The sequence below is a fragment of the Vulpes vulpes genome, chromosome 2, assembly GCF_048418805.1.
Source record: "Vulpes vulpes isolate BD-2025 chromosome 2, VulVul3, whole genome shotgun sequence".
NCBI lineage: Eukaryota > Metazoa > Chordata > Mammalia > Carnivora > Canidae > Vulpes > Vulpes vulpes.
Window position 1 is genome coordinate 28,670,255 of NC_132781.1, and position 10,826 is coordinate 28,681,080.

Here is a 10,826-nt window from a genome sequence, read left to right on the forward strand (position 1 = left end):
TTCTGTAGTTGGGTGACCTCCAGGGGGGCAGGGCAAGATGGCAGAGGAGTAGGGTTCCCAAGTCACCTGGCCCCACCAACTTACCTAGATGACTTTCAAATCATCCTGAAAAACCTATGAATTCAACCTGAGAATCAAAGAGAGAACAGCTGGAATGCTATAGAGAGAAGAATTTGCACTTCTAACAAGGTAGGAAGGTGGGAAAAAATAAAATAAAAAAGAATCAAGTGAGGGGGGGTGCTGTGAAGACCCAGGCTAAAGCTAGGTGAGAGCATCCTGGGACAGGAAAGCCCCTCCCTGGAGAAGCAGGACCTTAAAAATCCGCACCAGAATCTTCCCCAATGATAAGGCGCTCAGCAGGGAAACTGGGCAGAACCACAGGAGGGGCATTGGAGCCTCGAGGTTCCCAGAGTCACTGATAAAGGAAGCGAGCCCAGGGGAGAGTGCACCACAAACTGTGGGCTGAGCTTGGGAAAGGGCTGGGCACACTCCCGGCAGGACCTCTAGGAAAAGCTGGTAGGTCAGGCGGGGACTCTGGGGAGGGAGCTGCGCCCTGCTGCTTTCTGGAGCCATGGTCCTGGGAGTGCAATTTCAGCAGCACAGGTTCCAAAGCCCAGGGCTCTGAGTGGACAAAACCCAGGATCCTGTAGTCCCCCTGGGACAGGCGGAGGTGGGGAAGGAACAGGACAGCGAGGGCACTCCTGCCATGGGGGGGCCCCAAGCTGTGCAGGTGGGCACACACACCGCCCCACCCCTGCCACCCCAGGAGCACCTAGGCCAATGCAGACTGGGACCTGCGGTAGTTACTGTGGGACCTGACTCCAGGACTGGAGACCTGGCTGCTGCCAGTGTGGTTGTTCTTCCTGGTGTCACCCTGTGCCTGGAAAAGTGCAGAGCCACCTGGGAACAGGGGCCTCACAGAATAAACAGCTCCCACTGAGCCCTGCACACACCTGAGAGTCAGCACAGCAGGACCCTCCCCCAGAGGACCAGCTAGAAGAAAAGGGGAAGAGCAAGTTCTTGGTGGCGCAGTGCTGGAAAGCTCCAGGGGAAGTCAAGGGATTTACAGTATATAGAATCAGAGGATACCCCTCCTTGTTTTTGTTTTTGTTTTTTCTTTTATTTTTCTTTTTCTTTTTCTTCCTTTTTCCAATACTACTCATTTTTAGCCACTCTGCACTGAGCAAAATGACTACAAAGAGAACTCACCACAAAAGAAAGAATCAGAAATACTCACTGCAACAGAATTACAGAGTTTGAATTACAATTCAATGTCAGAAAGCCAATTCAAAAGCACAATTATAAAGCTACTGGTGGCTCTGGAAAAAAGCAAAAAGGATTCAAGAGACTTCATGACTACAGAATTTATATCTAATCAGGCTGAAATTAAAAATCAATTAAATGAGATGCAATCCAAACTGGAAGTCCTAACGACAGGGGTTAATGAGGTAGAAGAACAAGCAAGTGACATAGAAGACAAGTTGATGGCAAGGAAGGAAGCTGAGGAAAAAAGAGAAAAACAATTAAAAGACCATGAGTAAAGGATAAGGGAAATAAATGACAGCCTCAGAAGGAAAAATCTACATTTAATTGGGGTTCCAGAGGTTGCCAAGAGGGATAGAGGGACAGAAAGCATATATGAACAAATCATAGCTGAGAACTTCCCTAACTTGGGGAGGGAAACAGGCATTCAGACCCAGGAGATTGAGAGATCCCCCCCCAAAAAATCGATAATAACTGTTCAATAACTTGACATCTAATAGTGAAACTTGCAAATTCCAAAGATAAAAAAGAAAATGCTTAAAGCAACAAGAGACAAGAGATCCCTAATTTATATGGGGAGAAATATTAGATTAACAGCGGACCTCTTCACAGTGACCTGGCAGGCCAGAATGGCTGGCAGGATATATTCAGGGTCCTAAATGAGAAGAACATACAGCCAAGAATACTCTATCCAGCACGGCTCTCATTCAAAATAGAAGGAGAGATAAGAGAGCTTCCAAGATATGCAGAAACTGAAAGAACTTGTGGCCACCAAACCAGCTCTGCAAGAAATATTAAGGGGGACTCTGTAAAAAAGAAAGAGGAAGTCCAAGGAAACAATCCACAAAAACAGGGACTGAATAGGTATTATGATGACACTAAATTCATATCTTTCAACAGTAACTCTGAACGTGAATGGGCTTAATGATCTCATCAAAAGGCGCAGGGTTTCAGACTGGATAAAAAAGTGAGACCCATCGATTTGCTGTCTACAAGAGACTCATTTTAGACATAAGGACACCTACAGCCTGAAAATAAAAGGTTGGAAAATCATATACCATTCAAATGGTCCTCAAAAGAAAGCAGGGGTAACAATTGTCATAGCAGATAAATTAAAGTTTATCCCAAAGACTGTAGTAAGAGATGAAGAGGGACACTATATCATACTTAAAGAGTCTATCCAACAAGAGGACCTAACAATCATGAATATTTATGCCCCTAATGTGGAAGCTGCCAAGTATATCAATCAATTAATAACCAAAGTTAATACATACTTAGATAATACAGAAATAATGTGAGACTTCAACCCGACACTTTCTGTAAATGACAGCTATTCTAAGCACAACATCACCAAAGAAACAAGAGCTTTAAATGATACACCAACCAGATGGATTTCACAGATATTTAAAGAACTTTACATCCAGATGCAACTGAATACACACATTCTTCTCAAGTGCACATGGAACTTTCTCCAGAATAGACCACATACTGGGTCACAGATCAGGTCTCAACTGACACCAAAAGATTGGGATTATACCCTGCATATTTTCAGACATAATGATTTGAAACTAGAATTCAATCACAAGAAGACATTTGGAAGGAATTCAAACATGTGGAGGTTAAAGACCATCCTGCTAAAAGATGAAAGGGTCAACCAGGAAATTAGAGAAGAATTAAAAAATTCATGGAAACTACTGAGAATGAAGATACAAGCAAAATCTTTGGATACAGAAAAGCAGTCCTGAGAAGGAAATATATCGCAATACAAGCATCCCTCAAAAAGTTGGAAAAAACTCAAATACACAGGCTAACCTTGCACCTAAAGGAACTGGAGATAGAACAGCAAATAAAACCTACACCAAGCAGAAGAGAGTTAATAAATATCTGAGCAGAACTCAATGAAATAGAGACCAGAAGAACTGTGGAACAGATCAACAAAACCAGGAGTTGGTTCTTTGAAAGAATTAATAAGATAGATAAACCATTAGCCAGCCTTATTAAGAACAAAAAAGACCAATTAATAAAATCATGAATGAAAAAGAAGAGATCACAACCACACCAATGAAATGCAAACGACTTTAAAACTTACTATGAGCCAGCTATATGCCAATAAATTAGGCAATCTAGAAGAAATGGACGCATTCCTTGAAAGCCACAAACTACCAAAACTGGAACAGGAAGAAATAGAAAACCTGAACAGGCCAATAACCAGGGAGGAAATGAAGCAGTCATCAAAAACCTCCAAGACACAAAAGTCCCAGGCCAGATGGCTTCCCAGAAATTCTATCAAACGTTTATAGAAGAAACCATACCTATTCTACTAAAGCTGTTCTGAAAGATAGAAAGGGATGGAATACTTCCAAACTCGTTCTATGAGAGGCCAGCTTCACCTTAATTCCAAAATCAGAGAATGACCCCACCAAAAAGGAGAATTATAGACCAGTATCCCTGATGAACATGGATGCAAACATTCTCAACAAGAGACTAGCCAATAGGATCCAACAGTACATTAAGAAGATTACTCACCATGAACAAGGGGGATTTATCCCTGAGATGCAAGGCTGGTTCAACAACTTGTTAAGGAATCAACATGATAGATCATATCACAAGAGAAAAAACAAGAACCATGTGATCGTCTCAATAGATGCAGAGAAAGCATTTGACAACATACAGCATCCTTTCCTGATCAAAACTCTTCAGAGTATAGAGATAGAGGGAACATTCCTCAGCATCTTAAAAGCCATCTATGAAAAGCCCACAGCAAATATCATTCTGAATGGGGAAACACTGGAAGCCTTTCCCCTAAGATCAGGAACATGAGAGGGATGTCCACTCTCACCACTGCTATTCAACATACTACTAGAAGCCCTAGCCTCAGCAGTCAGGCAACAAAAAGAAATAAAAGGCATTCAGATTGACAAAGAAGAAGTCAAACTCTCCCTCTTTGCAGATGACATGATACTGTACATAGAAAACCCAAAAGACTCCACCCCAAGATTGCTAGAACTCATACAGCAATTTGGCAGTGTGACAGGATACTGTCAGTGCTCCAAGTCAGTGGCATTTCTATACACTAATAATGAGACTGAAGAAAGAGAAATTAAGGAATCAGTCCCGTTTAAAATTGCACCCAAAAGCATAAGATACCTAGGAATAAACCTAACCAAAGAGGTAAAGGATCTATACCCTAAAGACTACAGAACACTTCTGAAAGAAATTGAGGAAGACACAAAGAGACGGAAAAATATTCCATGCTCATGGATTGGAAGAATTAATATTCCGTGAAAATGTCAATGCTACCCAGGGCAATTTACACATTTAATGCAATTCGTATCAAAATACCATGGACTTTCTTCAGAGAGTTGGAACAAATCATCTTAAGATTTGTATGGAATCAGAAAAGATTCCAAATAGCCAGGGTAATATTGAAAAAGAAAAAAAAAACAGAGTAGGGCACCACAATGCCAGATTTCAGGTCGTACTACAAAGCTGTGATCATCAAGACACTGTGGTACTGGCACAAAAACAGACACATAGATCAGTGGAAAAGAATAAAGAACCCGGAAATGGACCCTCAACTCTATGGTCAACTAATATTCAACAAAGCAGGAAAGACTATCCACTGGAAAAAAAGACAGTCTCTTCAATAAATGGTGCAGGGAAAATTGGACAGCCACATGCAGAAGATGGAAACTAGACCATTCTCTTATACCATACACAAAGATAAACTCAAAATGGATTACAGGTCTTAATGTGAGACAAGAATCCATCAAAATCCTAGAGGAGAACACAGGCAGCACCCTTTTTGAACTTGGCCACAGCAACTTCTTGCAAGATACATCTATGAAACAAGGAAAACAAAAGCAGAAATGAATTATTGGGACTCCATCAAGATAAAAGGCTTCTGCACAGAAAAAAAAAACAGTCAACAAAACTAAAAGACAACCTACAGAATGGGAGAAGATATTTGCAAGTGACCTATGAGATAAAGGGCTAGTATCCAAGATCTATAAAGAACTTGTTAAACTCAATAGCAAAGAAACAAACAATCCAATCATGAAAGGGGGAAAGACATGAACAGAAATCTCACAGAGGAAGACATAGACATGGCCAACAAGCACATGAGAAAATGTTCCACATCACTGGCCATCAGGGAAATACAAATCAAAACCACAATGAGATACCACCTCCTCACACCAGTGAGAATGGTGAAAATTAACAAGACAGGAAACAGTAAATGTTGGAGAGGATGTGGAGAAAGGGGAACCCTCTTGCACTATTGGTGAGAATGCGAACTGGTACAGCCACTCTGGAAAACTGTGAGGAGGTTCCTCAAAGAGTTAAAATAGACCTGCCCTACAGCCCAGCAATTGCACTGGGGATTTACCCCAAAGATACAGATGCAGTGAAATGCCAGAACACCTGCACCCCAATGTTTATAGCAGCAATGTCCACAATAGCCAAACTGTGGAAGGAGCCTTGGTGTCCATTGAAAGATGAATGGATAAAGAAGATGTGGTCTATGGATACAATGGAATATTACTCAGCCATTAGAAGCTACCTATAACCACCATTTGCTTCAATGTGGATGGAACTGGAGGGTATCATGCTGAGTGAAGTAAGTCAATTGGAGTTGAACAAGCATTATATGGTTTCATTCATTTGGGGAATATAAAAAATAGTGAAAGGGAATAAAGGGGAAAGGAGAGAAAATGAGTGGGAAATATCAGTGAGGGTGACATAACATGAGACACCTAACTCTGGGAAACGAAGAAGGGGTGGTGGAACGGGAGGTGACCGAGGGTTTGGGGTGACTGGGTGATGGGCACTGAGGGGGGCACTTAATTGGATGAGCACTGGGTGATATGCTATATGTTGACAAGCTGAACTCCAATAAAAAATATATTCAAAAAACCCCCACAATATTCTGTAGTTGGGATATTGGTAAAATGGACTCACATTGCAAATAAAAATCTGGATATTTTTGCAGTGTTCTCTTAGCCTGCATTACTGATTCATCTAACCATCAGGGCCAAATGTATTGATTGGCCTCACCAGTCTTTATAAAATAGACTTCCAACACTCAAATTGTAAATAAATTAAAATATATATTCAAATATTAAAATATTCAAATATAGCTTAATGCTAGATATTTTTAATAGTTCTTTGCTTTGTACATTTGTTCAATGGATGTGCTTTAAGTCTATGATGTACCAGGACTAAGCTAATGTGCTTAGAATACAAGGAAGGGCAAGAAAGCGCCTCTGGTGTCATGAAATGGTCAATCTAGTGAGTGGAAACACTGGATATTAAACATGTTATCATAGAGGATGTCAGGGTGCCACTGGATTCAGAGAAAGTTTAAACTGCTGTGAAATGACAAATTGGAACAAAGTGAAAGGAAGTATGGGTCTCTGGTAAAGCTATATCTATTTCAGGAGAATTGGATACTAGGATTTGGAGGGAATCTTGTGATAAGGAGATGAGCTATGTAGAACAAAAATATCAAGACAAAAAGGTGACAGAATATGATTTACTTCCCACCTTATTTCTTCATGCAGATAAGATACATAGATCTAATTCTGTATATGAATAAATTAGATTTATTTATTTAATTATTTTAAATTTCATTTATTTATTCATGAGAGACACGCAGACAGAGAGAGAAGCAGAGACACAGGAGAGAGAGAGAAGCAGGCTCCATGCAGGGATCCTGATGTGGGACTCGATCCCCGGACTCCAAGATCATGACCAGCGCCGAAGGTGGTGCTAAAGCACTGAGCCATCCAGGCTGCCCTTGAAGATTTATTTAAATTTTAAACAAAATATCTTAAATTTGAAATTAGCAAAGAATTTATCCGAATTTTCCCAGGATGATAAAAATTGGTAGGAGGATTTTTACTTACATTTGGCATTCATAGGCAAATACATCAATATAATTTAGTTTTTATTCAGAATTCCACGGTGTCAAGAGAGAACATTGCAAAATGAATTACAAATCAACTGTTTCTTTCTCTAATGTCGTTGTTTAGAGAAGAACCTCCTTGCTATTTTCAAAGAACACACAACACAAAATTCAAAACTAATTAGGTACAGTTCACTGCCATTTCCAAGCCAATACTAAAACTACCAATACCATTAATTAGCATAAATAATTTGTTTGATTCCTATTGTTATCTCTAAGTATGAAATCTTTCCTGTTTATGCCTTTTGGATTTGTTAGGTGATGGATTGAGTGAAATCTTATGAAACAAAAGACTTAACAGCTGCATATTTTAAATATGCAGAGACTCGACTAAGGCTTGACTTTTGTATATACAGAAACAACGTATAGAAAGATTGCTAGCCCATTATGTAGTCATGATGATCGGCTTTACTACCACATTTTCCACCACAATGCAATTACATTTAGACCACTATTTAATCACATTTATCTATCTACTGTTAAACTGGGCATGACATTGTCAGTGCTGTAGAATCTTATGGCTGGATCTCAGCTTGCTCGTGGAGTTTGGGAATTGCAAAACAGGTTGAAAGCAATCTTTTCTATGAATTAATGAGGTACTCAGATCATCTGCACTCTCATCTCCATTGAACAGGTGCAAAAATGGCAAAGGAATAATTGTTTTAAATTTTGTTGTGCATTGTGTTAAAATCGTAGTCTACAAGCAACAATCTGAAAGGCTAAAAAATATTTTAAGAAGTCTAATACATGGCAGAATTAAAATTTTAACTCTTGGATGTGCACACATAACTCTTGAAATTGTTTCCACTAGGTTTTTGTGCAAAATAAAATGGTTTTCATTATGAAAATAAGCATATGTATTCAACATATATTTATAGTTGACCAAAAATGTATTGAGTGGCTACTCAGTGGAAAACACTGTACTGGACCCTGGGAATGCAAAAATAAAGAACTTTTAAGGAAATAAAAATTTCTGTGCTGACTATACCCTACTTATTTTCTTCATAGTTTTTATAAGCTTTATGTATGTGTATTAACTATTTTATATTCTTTTCCCTTGCAAGCTCTATTTAATAATTTGGGGTATTTTTTGGTAGGGTGTGGGAGACAGTGCTTAAAACAACAAAAATGTATTGTCTCACAGTTTTAAAGACTAGAAGTCCAAAATCAAGGTGTTGACTAGGTCAAACTTCTTCTGAAGCTTGTAGAGCTTCATTGTCTCTTCCTACCTCTGGTGGCTGAATCACTCCAATCTCTGCCTCCATCTTTTTCTCTTAGTCTGTAGATCAATGTACAAATGTCTCTCTTCTTATGAGAACACCAGTCATACTAAGTTTGGGTTCATCATAATCCAGTATGACCTCATCTTAACTAAGTATGCCTTTAGAGACACTATTTCCAAATAAGTTAACATTCTGAGGTTCTTGTTGGGCATGAATTTTTGGAGGATGCTATTCTATGTAGTATGCTTGCCATAGGAGAAATGAAGGCATAGACAACAGCTGTATTAGAAGCCATCCTATTGTGATAAACATTAGGGACTCAAAGAAGTGAGTCTTAAACAAGGGGCAATTCTCTTTCAGTATGAGCTGAAATAAAGGGTCAGGTATGTCTTGTGCTTAAGGTTGTTCTTCTGTTCTTTATGGGAAGGGTGAGCAAAACCTCACTTCAAATCTGGTTTGAAGAAAGGCTCTGTATTAATACACACTCTATTTTGTTCACCAAGTATACCTAACAGTAAGTAGATTCTCAAATATTTTTGATAAAGAAGGAAGGGAGGGAAGGAAGGGAGAAAGGAAAAGAGGGAGGAAAGAAGGAAAGGAGGGAGGAAGAAAGGGGAGGAAGGATGGAAGAGTGAAAGGAGAGAGGGAAAGAAGGAAGGGAAGGGAAGGAAAGGAGGAGGTAAGGGAAGGAGGGAGGAAGGAAGGAAGGAAAGAAGAGGGAGGAAAGAAGGGAGGGATGAAGGAAGAGGGGAAGGAGGGAAAAAAGAGGGAAGGAAGGGAGGGGAGAAAGAAGGGAAGGAGGGAAGGAGGGAAGGAGGAAGGAAGGATGGATGGATGGATCTGTTCAACGGGATTTTGTTAGAATTTTCAAAGAGATCTTTCCTGAAATCCAAGAGAATGTGTAAAAACAACATCTAGCCTAGTGTGGGAAAGATTTAGGATGTTTTCCTGAGGAGATAAAGTGTTGAGATTTTACACGTATGAAAATATATTTATTAAGCCATCACATTGCATGATTTTGCTAAGTATAAAATTATAGGTTGGAGATAAATTTTCCTTACATTTAAAAAGATTTTGTTCCATTTTTTTATACCTTGGCATCTTATTGTTAATAAGTATAATATCATTCTGAAATTTAATTACTGGGTAATTCTATTTTTTTTTTCTGAAAATATTTCAATCTTTACTGCCAAGAACTTTCTAGATAAAAAGTTTTAGGATGGTCTATTTTCTTCTGTTGTTTCAGGCACTAAATGTACATTTCCAATCTGTAAATTCATAATTTTCTATTGTAGAAGATATTCTTAAATGATTTATGTGATAATGTCTTCCATTTCATTATAGTGTGGAGTTGATACCACAGAATCTAGAGTCACAATGCCAAATTTCAGATCTGAGTTCTATCCATACTAGCTGTGTGGCTAGAGCCAAATGGCTTCACTTCCCTGTACTTAGAATTTTTCACCTATCAAATGGAGATTGTAATATTAGTATATCCTCATGGAATTGTTTCATCTTTGAATTATTTTTTTGCAAAACATTTAGAATAGTGACTGGCATTTAGAGATTACTTTAGAAAGTTCTCCTATTATTGATATTCTCTTTCAGAATGTTTCCTACATATTTTCTTATTTCCTCTCCTTTGTTTTCCGTATCTGTTTCTTTCTTTTGGCTGTACTTTCCAAGCAATTTCCTGAACTGTTCCTTCTAATCATTTTATTGAGCCTTTCATTTGTATTTTCATTCTTGAGCTCTTTCTCCTTCTTGAACATTTCTCTTAGCACACTGTACTTGTGTAATGGATGCAATGTGTTCTATGATATCTCTGAGGATTTTCATGAGAGATAATTCTGTTAATTTACACACAGTTTACAGTGAAACAAGGCTTATTAGCAAAAAAAAATGTCTCCTATACACATCCCCATTTCTCACAACCCTAAAGTAACTATTTACAGTGTTTTTCATTGTTTTTTTTTTTCTTATTTACCTGTGATAATGTACACTTATCTCTAACTAAGATATTCATACTGCTCTTTTTTTGTTTTAGAAATTACTGACTCAATTCCTACATATACTATAAAATTTCCTCCTCCATTTCTCACTGGACACACATACACACACACACACAATGACCTCTATCCTGATGCAGTTATTATTTTGGTTATATTGGTGTTCAGTACATATACTGATATGGCTAAACAAATACTATTTATAGTTGAGCCATACAGTGCTATATAATTATTTTACTTTCAAGTAAAAATATTTATTCTCTATGTATCCTATACTTACTTATATTATTTTGGTTTGCTTGCTTGGTTAAACAACAGGGTTTTTTTGTGTTTTGTGGGTTTTTTTTTTTCTTTTCTTTTTTTGAC